Genomic DNA, 14,447 nt, shown 5'->3' with positions numbered 1-14,447 from the left:
TGTATTTGTCTCACAGATAGGGGATGGACTTTGTGATGGAGACCAATGACACTGGCTTCAGTCTTCCCTAAATTTACGTAACAGAACAGTATTTCAGTAAAACAGGGTTTACAGATCTCCTAGACGGAAATAGAGACAGCAAGGGCAGCAAAGATGAGAGATTAAATGACAAGAAATCCAAAAAGTTGGCAATGGTTTATAGAGCTGATAGCTGGACATATTCACCAGGAATACAACGGCAGTAAAAAGTGCAGAGTAAATTACAGGAGCAGTAAAGCTGTAAAAATTGGTTTATAGAATTAATAGCTAGATAGAGAGACTTACCAGGGACACCAATAATAGCCAGGATGGGATAGAAAATGTATTGAATAATCTTCAGTGCGAGACGGATCCGAGTGTTTAATGAGTAAAAATCATAATATGTAGAAAGGTAGTAAAGTTCCGAGGATAAACTCCTGTCCATTGTTGTAACATTCCCATCTATTATTCTCAGATTCTGACCCATTGTTTTAACATTCCAATCTATTATTCTCAGATTCTGACCAAGTGTTGTTACATTCCAGTCTTTTGTTCTCAGATTCTGATCTATCCTTTCTCTCTCTCTGGAGCCACTGATCTCTGTTGTGCCGGGGCTGATGTTCCGGCTGAAACGATGGGATAACACATGGAAGCCCCTTATGAATAGAAGATGGAAAACCTCCAGTGACACAATTAGGGTCCATGGAGACTGACATTAATTACAGTCACTGAACAAACAGATTCAGTTAACCCTTTTCAATACTGCACTTTTTGTATCACAATAAAGTAGATCATTTACCCAGTCTGGATGAGATGCATGAGCGTTGCTGAGGGATGGAATGGTGGAAGTAGCAGAGGCACTGGCCCGCATATTCCAATCCCTCTTGGACATGGGAGTGATAACGTAATTTTACTGGCTCACCACTCTCTGTGTGAAGAAATTTCTCTTCATTTCAGTCCTGAAAGGTTTACCGCGTATCCTTAGACTATGACCCCTGGTTCTGGACTCCCCCACCATCGGAAGCATCCTTCCTGCATCTACCCTGGCACATCCTGTTAGAATTTTATAGGTTTCTCTGACATCCCTCTTCACTCTCCTGAACTCCAGCGAATATAATCCTATCTCTCCTCATACGTGAGTCCCGCCATCCCAGGAATCAGTCTGATAAACCTTCGTTGCACTCTCTCTATAGCAAGAACATCCTTTCTCAGAGAAGGAAACCAAAACTGCACACAATATTCCAAGTGCGGCCTCACCAAGGCCCAGTATAAATGCAGCAAAACATCCCTGCTCCTGTACTCGAATCCTGTCTCTATGAAGGCCAACATAACATTCACCCTTTTCTACCGCCTGTTGCACCTGCATGCTTACCTGCAGTGACTGGTGTACGAGAACACCCATGTCTCGCTGCATATTCCCCTCTCTCAGTTTGTCACTGTTCAGATAATAATCTGCCTTCCTGTTTTTGCTACCAAAGTGGATAACCTCACATGTATTCACACTATACTGCATCTGCCATGCAATAGCCCACTCACTCAACTTGTCCGAATCACCCTGAAGCCTCTTTGCATCCTCCTCACAACTCAGCCTCCCACCCCGTTTTGTGTCTTCTGAACATTTGGAGATATTACATTTAGTTCCCTCATCTAAATCATTAATATGGAGTGTGAATAGTTGGGGTCCTAGCACCGATGCCTGTGGTACCCCACTAATCACTGCCTGCCATTTGGAAAAAGATCCGTTTATCCCTACTCTTTTTTTCCATCCGCCAACCAATGTTCTATCTATCGCAATAGACTACCACTAATCCCATGCGCTTTAATTTTACTCACTAATCTCTTATGTGGGACTTTGTCGAACGCCTTCTGAAAGTCCAAACAAACCACATTCTCTGGCTCCCCATCATCCACTCTATTAGTTACATATTCGAAGAATTCTAATAGATTTATCAAGCATGATTTCCCTTTCGTAAATCCATGCTGACTCTATCCGATTCTAACACTGTTCTCCAAGTGCTCTGCCATAAAAACTTTGATAATGGACTCTAGAATTTTCCCCACTACCGACGTCAGGCTGACTTGTTTATAATGCCCTGCTTTATTTCTACCTCCCTTTTTAAATGGTGGGGTTACATTAGCTGCCCTCCAATCAGCTGGAACTGTTCCAAAGTCTATAGAATCTTGCAAGATGACCACCAGTGAATGCACTATTTCTAGGGTCACTTCTTTAAGTAATCTGGGATGTAGATTATCAGGCCCTGAGGATTTAGCGGCCTTCAATACCATCAACTTCCCCAACACAATTTCTCTGCGAATACTGATTTCCTTCGGTTCCTTCCTCTCACGAACCCTGTGTTCCCCAACATTTCTGGTAAGATATTTGTGCCATCCTTGGTGAAGACAGAATCAAAGTATGCATTTAGTTGGTTAGCCATTTCTTTGTTTCCCATAATAAATTCCCATGTTTCTAACTGTAAGGACCTACATTTGTCTGAACCAATTCTTTCCTCTTCACATACCTACAGAAACCTTTACAGTCAGGTTGTATGTTCCCCGCAAGCTTACTCATGTACTTTATTTTCCCCTTATTAATCAATCCCTTCGTCCTCCTTTGCTGAATTCTAAACTGCTCCCAATCCTCAGGTCTGTTGTTCCTTTCTGTCGAATGTATCTGCCTCTTCCGTGGATCTAATACTATCTCTAATTTTCCTTGTAAGCCATGGTTTGGCTGCCTTTCCCATTTTACTTTTGCGCCAGACAGCAGTAAACAATTGTTGCAGTTCATCAATGCACTCTTTGAATATTGCCATTGCCTTTCCTCCATCATCCCTTTAAGTAACGTTTCCCAATCCATCATAGCCAACTCGTGCCTCATACCTTCATACTTTGCTTTATTAAGATTCACGACCCTAGTCTCAGAATCAACTACGTCACTCTCCATCTTGGAGTCATAGATTCGTACAGCATAGAAACAGGCCCTTCGGCCCACTGCGTCCATGCCGACCATAATGCCGATCTATACTGGTTCCACGTGCCTGCATTAATTCCATATCCGTCTATGCTTTGCTCATTCAAATACCTGTCCAGATGACTCTTAAATGTGGCTACTGTTTTTGCCTCCACCACCTCCTCTGGCAGCTCATTCCAGATACGCAATATTCGTTGTGTGAAAAAATTACCCTTTTAATCCCCTTTAAACCTCCTCCCTTTCATCTGAAATCTAGTTTTAGTCACCCCTACCATGGGAAACAGACTCTGGCTACCTGCTCTGTCTATGCCTCTCAGAATTTTATATACCTCCATCATGTCCCCTCTCAGCCGTCATTGCTCCAGGGAAAACAGACCCAGCCTACCAAATCTCTCTTTCTAACTCAAGCCCTCCAAACTAGGCAACATCCTTATGAAACAAAAACAAGAAATGCTGGATTCACTCAGCAGGTCTGGCAGCATCTGTGGAAAGAGAAGCAGAGTTAACGTTTCGGGTCAGTGACCCTTCTTCGGAACATCCTTATGAATCTTTTCTGCACCCTCTCTAGCGTAATCACATCTTTCCTGTAGTGCTGCGACCAGAAGTGCACACTGTACTCCAAATGCGGAATAACCAATGTTATGTACAACTGTAACATGACGTCCCAACTCTTGTACTCCATGCCGCATTTGATGAAGACAAGCGTGCCATACACCTTCTTTACCACCCAGTCTACCTATGTTGCCATATTCAGGGAACTAGGCACTTGCACCCCAAGGTCTCTCTGCTCAACGACACTCCCCAGGCCCTGTCATTCACTGTATATGTACTGCACTGGTTTAACTTCCCAAAATGCATCACTTCGCACTTGTCTGCATTAAATTCCATTTGCCAATCCCTTGCCCACTTTCCAAGTTTATCTATATCCTGTTGAAACCTTAGACAACCGTCTTCACTTTCGACTATCCCATCAATTTTTGTATCGTCTGCAAACTTACCAATCATGCCCCCTACATTCATATCCAAGTCATTAATATATATGACAAACAAGAGAGGACCCAGAACCGATCCCTGTGTTACACCACTGGTCACCAGCCTCCAAACTGAAAAACAACCCCCCAATACCATCCGATCACCAAGCCAATTTTGTATCCAATTGGCTAGCACATCCTGGATCCCATGTGTTTGAACCTTCTGGACCAGCCGACCATGCTGGACCTTGTCAAAGGCCTTGCTAAAGTCCATGTAGACAACGTCCTTCGCCCTGCCCCCGTCAATCCTCTTGGTCGCCTACTCAAAAAACACAATCAAATTCCTGAGACATGATTCCCATGCACAAAGCCATGCTGACTATCCCTAATCAGACGTTGCCTTTCCAGATGCATATAAATCCTGTCTGTCAGAATCCCTTCCAGTAACTTTCCCACCACTGATGTAAGGCTCACCGGCCTGTTGTTCCCTGGCTTATCACTGCTGCCCTTATTAAATAAAGGCACAACATTAGCTATCCTCCAGTCTTCCGGTACCTCACCCATAATGCTAAAGATAATGCAAAAATCTCTGCTCGGGCTCCAGGAATATCCTCCCTTTCTTCCCATAGCATCCGAGGATACACCTGGTCAGGCCCTGGGGTTTTATCTACCTTAATGCGCTTCAAAACCTCCAACACCGCCTCCTTTGTAATGTTGATATGCTCCAGGATATCACTGTTCCCTCCCTTGAACTCACTAGCTTCCATGTTGTCTCCATGGTAAATAAAGACGAGAAGTATTCATTTAAGACCTCGCCCATTTCCCGTGGCTGCACACGTAGATTACCACACTGATCCTTAAGGGGACCGACTCTCTCCCTAGCTACCCTTTTACTCTTAATGTACTCATAGACTATTTTAGGATTCTCCATTCTCTTATCTGCCAGGGAAATCTCATGGCCCCTTTTCTCCCTCCTAATTTCTTTCTTGAGTGCAGTCCTACATCCACTCTTTTCCTGGAGGGTCTCGTTTGATCCCCGCTGCCTATACCTGACATATGCCTCCTTCTTTGTCCTGATCAGACCCTCAACATCCCTCATCAACCAAGGTTCCCTAAACCTGCCAGCCTTGCCCTTCCATCTAACAGGAATATGCCAGCCCATAACTCTTCCTATCTCACTTTTCAAAGCCTCCAACTTGCCAGACGTCCCTTTCCCTGTACACAGCCCCTTTCATTCAACTTTTGAGAGTTCCTGTCTGATGCCATCAAAATTAACCTTCCTCCAATTTAGGACTTCAACCTGAGGACCAGTCCTATCCTCCTCCATAACTATCTTGAAGCTAATAGAGTTATGGTCACTGGTTCCAAAGTGCTCCCTCACTAACACATCATCCACCTGCCCATCCTCATTTCCAAAGAGGAGGTCGAGAGCCTTTTCTCTCGTCGGGCCATCCACATACTGTTTCATAAAACTATCCTGGACACACTGAACAAATTCTTGCCCATCTGATCCCTTCGCACTAAGGCAGTCCCATTCAATATTAGGAAAGTTAAAATCACTTACTATTACAACCCTATAATTCCTACACCTATCTTTGATTTCCCTGCATATATGCTCCTCCAATTCCCTCTGACTATTGGTGGGCCTATAGTATAATCCCATCAAAGAGATCACCCCTTGCTTATTTCTAAGCTCCACTCATATGGCCTCACTGGTCCTTCCCCGCGGGATATCCTCTCTAACTACTGCCGTGATGTGCTCCCTAATCAATAGTGCAACTCCCCATCCTCTCTCCCCTCCAACTGAAGCATCGGTACACCATAACCGTGAGCTGCCAGACTTGCCTATCCCTCAACCACGTTTCTGTAATAGCTATAATATCACAATCCCATGTACTGATCCATGCTCTGAGTTCATCTGCCTTACCTGTAAGGCCTCTTGCATTAAAGTAGTTTAGTTTAGAGACACAGCACTGAAACAGGCCCTTCGGCCCACCGAGTCTGTGCCGACCATCAACCACCCATTCATACTAATCCTACACTAATCCCATATTCCTATCACATCCCCACCTGTCCCTATATATTTCCCTACCACCTACCTATACTAGGGGCAATTTATAATGGTCAATTAACCTATCAACCTGCAAGTCTTTGGCATGTGGGAGGAAACCGGAGCACCCGGAAGAAACCCACGCAGACACAGGGAGAACTTGCAAACTCCGCACAGGCAGTACCCAGAATCGAACCCGGGTCCCTGGACCTGTGAGGCTGCGGTGCTAACCACTTGCAGTTTAGTCGACCAGACCTTCCACGCTCCCTGTCAGGCCACTGCCAGGCCCGCCTACTGGACTTGCTTGCATTAACCTCTACATTTACCTTAACTATGTCATCGGAGAGACTACTACTTTGAGTCCCACCTCTCTGCAAGACTAGTTTAAATCCTCCCGAGTAGTACTAACAAACCTCCCCGCAAGGATATTGGTCCCCTTCCAGTTTAGATGCAATCCGACCCTCTTCAACAGGTCACCTCTGCACCAATGTTCCAAGTAGCTGAAGCCCTCCCGCCTACACCAGCTCTTCAGCCACACTTTCATTTCCTTAATCCTCCTATTCCTATCCTCACTAGCACGTGGCACAGGGAGTAATCCTGAGATTCTTCTTCTTCTTTGTCTTTGGCCTCCTTACCTCGAGAGACAATGGATAAGCGCCTGGAGGTGGTCAGTGGTTTGTGCAGCTGCGCCTGGAGTGGCTATAAAGGCCAATTCTAGAGTGACAGGCTCTCCCACAGGTGCTGCAGAAAAATCTGTCTGTCGGGGCTGTTACATAGTTGGCTCTCCCCTTGCGCTTCTGCCTTTTTTCCTGCCAAATGTGAAGTCTCTTCGACTCGCCACACTTTAGCCCCTCCTTTATGGCTGCCCGCCAACTCTGGCGATCGCTGGCAACTGACTCCCACGACTTGTGATCAATGTCACAGGACTTCCTGTCGCATTTGCAGACGTCTTTAAAGCAGAGACATGGACGGCCGGTGGGTCTGATACCAGTGGCGAGTTCGCTGCACAATGTGTCTTTGGGGATCCTGCCATCTTCCATGCGGCTCACATGGCCAAACCATCTCAAGCGCCGCTGACTCAGTAGTGTGTATAAGCTGGGGATGTTGGCCGCCTCGAGGACTTCTGTGTTGGAGATACGGTCCTGCCACCTGATGCCAAGTATTCTCCGGAGGCAGTGAAGATGGACTGAATTGAGACGTCGCTCTTGGCTAACATACGTTGTCCAGGCCTCGCTGCCATAGAGCAAGGTACTGAGGACACAGGCTTGATACACTCGGACTTTTGTGTTCCGTGTCAGTGCGCCATTTTGCCACACTCTCTTGGCCAGTTCTGACATATCAGTGGAAGCCTTTCCCGTGTCCTTGTTGATTTCTGCATCTAGAGACAGGTAACTGTTGACAGTTGAGCCTAGGTAGGTGAACTCTTGAACCACTTCCAGAGCGTGGCCGCCGATATTGATGGATGGAGCATTTCTGACATCCTGTCCCATGATGTTCATTTTCTTGAGGCCGATGGTTAGGCCAAATCCTGAGATTACCCCTGGAGGTTCTACTTTTTAACCTTCTGCCGAACTCCCTATATTCACTTTGCAGGACCTTATCTCTCTTCCTGTCTATGTCGTTAGCGCCAATATGGACCACGACCTCTGGCTGCTCACTCTCTCCTTTCAGAATTTCCTGCAGCCACTCCGAGACATCCTTGACCATCGCAGCAGGGAGGCAACATACCATCCTGGTGCCTCTTTTGCGGCCACAGAAACGCCTACCTGCACCGCTTACGATAGAATTTCCTATCACGATAGCTCTTACACCCCTTTTCCTGCCCAGCTGTGCGGCAGAGCCCTCTGTGGTCCCATGGGCCTGGCTGTTGCTGCTTTCCCCTGGGAGGTCATCTCCCCCAAGAGTATCCAAAGCGGTCTATCTGTTTGAGAGGTGGTGGCCACAGGGGACTCCTGCACTACCTGCCTGTGCCTCCTACTCTGTCTGGTGGTCACCCATCCCTTTTCTGCCTGTGCAGCTATTATCTGTGGTGTGACCACCTCGCTAAACATGTTATCCACGACTTCCTCAGCATTATGGATGCTCCACAGTGAATTCTCCTGCAGCTCCATCTCCATAATGCGGGTCGCCAGTAGTTGCAGATGGATCCACTTCCTGCACACATGCTCACTTGGGACACTGGAAGCTTCCCTGATTTCCCACAAAGGGAAGGAGGAGCAGATCACGGGGCTGAACTCTCCTGTCATGACCAACCCTTAGATTAATTAGTTACACCCTTAATTTAAAAAAAAATACTAATTACATGAGGGGCCTTTTTCTACCCACTTCAATCTAAGATTCTTAATTAACTACACTGAATTTAAAAAAGAAACACTTCAGTCGTACTCACCTTATCACCAGCGTTCTTTTCCCACAAAAATAAACTTTTCACTTTTTTAAAGATATCTACATGCACTAATAGCTGCTTCTCACCCAACCAATCAGCTTGCAGCTCTCCTCTGACGTCACTGTTGGCTTTCTTCATGAAGAATTCTATCATATTATGGTCGCTCATTCTCAAGGGATTTCACACAACTGGATTGCCAATTATTCCTCTCTCTTTACACAATACCCAGTCTGGGATGGCCTGTTCTCTAGTTGGTTTCCCAACATATTGGTCCAGAAAACCATCCCGTATACACTCCAGCAATTCCTCATCTACGTTATTGTGACAAATTTGATTTGACCAATCTATATGCAGATTTAAGTCACCCATAATTACAGATGTTGCTTTATCGCATGCATCTCTAATTTCCTGATTAAGACAATTCCCACATCACCACCACAGTTTGGGGGTCTAAATATAACCCCCACTAACGTTTTTTGCCCCTTAGTGTTTCTCAGCTCTACCCATACAGACTCCACATCATCAGCTCTCATATCCTTCCTCACTATTGTATTACTTTCCTTTTTAACCAGAAATGCAACTCCACCGCGGGTGGAAATAAGCCATTTTACTGATGTTGTGAATATTTGTTCAGAAGTTCTTCGCAAGGCATCTCAAGGTTAACTATGTAACCAAGTGAGTGAACAGTTCGGCTTTTCGTCTCAAACATTTACAAAGGAGAGGGATGGAGTGTGTAGCTAGGAAATATTTGAAGCAGAGACAGAAAACAATGACTTCAATCTTCTCAATATTTAATTGGCATTGCAGATGTGTGAGGTAATACATTTTGAAAGGAGGAATGAGGAGAGACAATACAAGTTAAATGGTATAACTATAAAGGTGGTGAAATAACAGAGACGCCTGGAGTAGTTGTACACAAATCTTTGTAGCCAAACCGTTAATAAATACATGGGATCCTCGGTTTTATAAATAGAGGCAAAAAAAGCAAAAGCAAGGACATTATGTGAAACATATATAAAATACTAGTTCAGCTGCACCTGAAGTCTTGTGTCGAATACTGGGAAACACACTTTAGGAAGGACATGAAGCCTTCGGAGAGGGTACAGAACTGTTTTACGAGAATTTGTGCAGGCATGAGGGATGACAGTTATGTAGCTGGGGTTGTTCTGCTTCGAGCAGAGAACTTTCAGAGGAGATTCGATTGAGCTGTTTAACATTAGGAAAGGTTTAGATTAATTAAATAAAGAGAAACTGTTTCCAATGTCCAAGGGACCGGTAATCAGAGACACAGATTTCAGGCGATTGGTAAAAGAAGCTGACATGAGGATTTTTGTTTCTGAGTGGTTTGGATTTGGGATGCACTGTCTGATAGGCTGATGGATACAGATTCAATAGTATATCCCAAAAGGGAATTGGATAAATATCTGAAGAAGAAAAAATGTTCGGATATAGTGAAAGAGTAAGGGACTGGGACTAACTGGATTGTTCTTTGAAAGGGTTCAGCACTGACTTGATGGGCCGAATGACATCATTCAGGGCTGTGCTATTCTATGATTCTATGATTGATCCAGCCTTTACTTTCCCAATGTTCCTATCCTTTCAGCAGCTGTTTGATAAATTACCACATAACAGACGTGTTACCAAATTAGAAACACATGGGATTAAAGGACCAATGTCAGCAGTGGGTCAGTTTGTCGCTCTCTCCCCTTTCAATCACAAGCTTCTAGGATCAAGTGTCACTGCAGGACTTGATCACAAGAATCAAGGTTGACACTGCAGTGCAGTACTGAGGGAGTGTTTCACTGTCAGAGGTACCGCCTTATCAACGAAAAGGTAAAGCCAGGCCCCGTGTTGCCCACTCAGGTGGATGTAAAGATCCCATGGAATTATTTTGAAGGTCAGGGGAATTATTCCCAGTGTCCTGGTCAACATTTACCACTCAATTCAACATCACAAAAACAGATCTGATCATGATCACACTGCTACTTGTGGGATCTTGCTGTGCGGGAATTGACTGTGTTTTTCCTGCATTTACAAGACTGACTAAACGTTAAAAACTACTCGTTGGTTGTAAATCGCTTTGGGACATGCAGTGATCATGAAGCGTTACATAAATGGAAGTCCTTTTTTTTATTTTCAATGTCAGCATGCAGGAAATTAGGTCAGTGACAGAAAGCAGACAGGAGTAGAGAATGGTTGTTGATCAGTCAGGATGGAAGTACACAGTGGGGTTCCGCAGGGTTACTGTTGGAATCACTGTTGCTGTATGTTAATGCAATGGGTTTGTGTACAGAGAGGATAATGTCAAAGTTTTCAGAGGGCAGGAAACTCAGAAATGTTAATAAACAGTGTGAAGGATAGTAACAGACTTCAGGAGGACAGAGACTGACTGGTGAAATGGACAGGGACATGGCAGATGTAATTTAACACAGTGAAGTGTGAAGTGAGACATTTGGGTAGGAAATATGAGGTGAAACAATATAAACTCAATGGTACCATTATAAAGCGGGTGAAGGATTAGAGAGAAGTGGCGTGTACACAGACGGATCTTTGAAGGTAACATGTAGTGTCTTTGGTGTTAGAGAGAGAGATACAGAGTAATAATACTCAGGAGGAAGTGCTGATGTTTATACATCATTGGTTAGGTCCCAGCTGGAGAATTATGTCCAATTCTGATCACCACGGTTTGGTAAGGATGTCAAGGACTTAGGGAAGATACTGAGGTGATTTTCTGGAATGGTACCAGGGATCTGGGAATTCAGTTAAGTTGAGAAATTGGAAAAGCTGGGATTGTTCTCTTTAGAGCACTGACGGGTAAGGGGAGATTTAAAATAGAATTCAAAATCATGAGGGGTTTTGATAGGGTAATTAATGTGAAACTGTTTCCAGTGTCAGAAAGTTCAGTATTAAGAAGACACAGATTGAAGGTAATTGACAAAGAACCAGAGGTGAAATGAGGAGAATTTTCTTACACAGCAAGTTGTTTTGATCTGGAATTCATTTCCTGAAAACATGATGGAAGCAGATTCAATAATATCTTTCAACCTCTCACACTGCTCAATGTACCACACCCCCATCACTCACCCATCAGCTGTCCCTAACACTCAGGACTCACACATAACATTCACATACTCCACCTCACCCTCACACACCTTCCACTGATACCAGCCTCACACCCACATCTCACTGTCTCCACATACCTCCAGCTATTGAGCTATGGAAGGCACATCACACAAAGACTGTGAAACACAATTACTGATATTCCACCCCCTCTCTTCCAGGACAAGGAGGCCCATAATCACATGGGGCAGACGTGAACTGGCGGGGGCCAGGCATATCTTCATCCCCTGAGCCTGAGGGAGGAGATGGTTCCCCACATCATGGGACTGGCTGTCACAGAGCCCGTGGCATCCGGCCTCGCCGACAGCATTCAGGCTGTTGCTATGTTCCTGCCTTCTGTCCCTTCTTAACTCCCACCTTCCCCTCATCCTGCTGTCTGGGATGATGTCCAAGCTGCAGATTGGACCACGGACCTCCTGCTTTCCATCCCAACCCCAATCCCTCACCCCAACGTTCCAATTCTGATTTATACTTTCCAACGATAACTGAAAACTGCCAGCTTCCTAGTCACAGCAGCTCCAGGAGACAGAGATAGAGCAGCAGCACAGCACTGATGGTGAAGCCCCATCACTTGGTCTGATACTCACAGACAACAGATCAAATACTTACACTGTGTGTGCTTTAGAGGCTGGTAAAGAGTCAGAATCTGCACGTGGTGAGTCACCGAGCACGACTGAGCTGCAGCCAGGCCAAGGGGAAAGGATAGTTCATGTGTCAGATGACCGGAGGGCAATGTCACAAACGAGTTATAATACACAGGACTCAGATATGAACTTTGCTGGAGCAGCATACAGGAGAATGATGATGGATATGGACACTGAGATACTTTGTCCATTGACAGGCCTGTCAGACCGTCTGTTGTCACTATCAAAGAACATGGAGGAGTCCAGCTCCAACAAGGCACAGGACATTGCACAGAGATTGAAGCCCATTTTTTCCCCTGTGGAAGTGGTCACTAACTCCATGACAGCACTAGCGGACCCTGCCTTGATGCATTGTCTGGTGACCATTGTCTCAGCTTCCACTGCAGCACAGACGGCAGACACCCAACGTCTCTGTGATGCAGTGGAAACTCAGACTGCTTGCTGCCATGCAGGATCAGACTGCTGTCATCATGGCTGTGGATCTCAGTGTTCAAAGGGGTTTGCAGGTTCTCACAACAGTCCAGAAATCTGTGATCCAGTAGTATACTAAGATTACTGAGATGTCGCCCCGGGGGAGTGACAGTGGCTCCGTGGAGCATAAACCTGCTGTCCTCTCTCAGGATGACAGTATTTGTTCTCCTTTCACTGTCACTCCACCAATGTCCTTGCTGTTACCCATCAGCCAGCCCAGGCTGCTGCTGCCCATGTCGTGGTGGTGCAGTCTGAATCCGTGCCCTCAAGGCCCAGAGCTGCTCGAGGACGTCCTGCAAGGCCATCTGCAGTCTCCCCCAGTGAAAGTCAGCAGCCTTCCACCATCCATGCTGCAGTCACTGGGGAAACACTGAGTAGGAGCACTAGGCAAGTCGTGGGATCCACAAGACAGGCACTAAGGGAATATTCAAGGCTGAATAGTTCAGCTTTGTTTGTATAATTGGATGTGTTATTGGATAAAGATGTCAATGAAAAGGTTTTTGTTGGTGTTTTTTTATTGCAGGACACTGTGATGGGGCGTCTCAGATGGGTGTAATGGGGGAGAATGGAGGATCCATGGTGGAAAAGGGAAGTTGTCCTGTGGGAACCGAAATTCTAGCAGGGTCTCTCCGACAGCCTGCCCGGTTCAAAGGAATCCAGGAAATATCCTCCCTCACTCCTCCTGAGGTAGCCTCCGGATTCCTGTTGCCAATGCTTGTGTCCTCATGATGGTGATGATATGAAGGATGCAGCAGAACACCATGAACTTGGACACCTGCTCCAGTGAGTACTGGACGGCTCCCCCTGAGCGGTTCAGACGTTAGAAGCATTGCTTCATCACACCGATTGTCTGTTCCACCATGTTCCTGGTGACTCCATTGCTCACGTTATACACGGGTTATTTTCATGCGGTTGGTTGGCATTGATGCTGGGGGTAGAATTAGAAGTGGTGTACAGAGTGAGGTAGGCATTGTCTCCGAGGAGCCACATTCTGGTTCTGCATAGAGGCCCGAAGTGTTGGGACCGGCTGCCTGCTTCAGAATGAAGGTGTGGTGACTGCTGCCAGGATAGTGGACATTCACCAACATGATGTATTGGGCATGCTCACACACGAACTGTACATTAATGGAGTGAGAGTTCTTTCACTTCCTGTACCTCTCCCCGTTGACATTCGGGCCGCGCAGAGCCACCACTACCAGCAGGAATCCCGCTACCCTGACAAAGCCACGGGACCTCTCACCCTGCTTCACCGTGCCGAGGTGAAAATGATATATTCACCTCACCCGACATAGATGGCCTCCATTAACCAGCAAATACATCATTGGACAGCATAGAGATAGACAATGTATACGTCACACGCTGCTGCCTGGGAAGATCCAGATACATAGAAGTTCAATGAAACTGTGACCTTAACGGCTCTGGACAGCTCCGTCCTCACCCTGGTGTGAGGCTCCAGGTCGTGTTACAGGAGGTGACACTGTTATGTGACCACCTCCTTATTGAATCAGAGTCACCTCACACACTGCTCCTGGGTTAGGTGTAGGTAGGAAAAGTGCTCTTGGAAAACCCGGGGTGGGTAGCGGAAAGCCCCCTCCCACTTTACAAAGAACAAAGAACAAAGAACAAAGAAAATTACAGCACAGGAACAGGCCCTTCGGCCCTACAAGCCTACGCCGATCCAAATCCTCTAACTAAACCTGTCGCCTATTTTCTAAGGGTCTGTACCTCTTTACTTCCTGCCCATTCATGTATCTGTCTAGATACATCTTAAAATACGTTAACGTGCCCGCGTCTACCACCTCCGCTGGCAATGCGTTCC

The sequence above is a fragment of the Heterodontus francisci genome, unplaced genomic scaffold (assembly GCF_036365525.1).
Source record: "Heterodontus francisci isolate sHetFra1 unplaced genomic scaffold, sHetFra1.hap1 HAP1_SCAFFOLD_185, whole genome shotgun sequence".
Classification (NCBI taxonomy): domain Eukaryota; kingdom Metazoa; phylum Chordata; class Chondrichthyes; order Heterodontiformes; family Heterodontidae; genus Heterodontus; species Heterodontus francisci.
Note: the sequence above shows the minus strand (reverse complement) of the source record.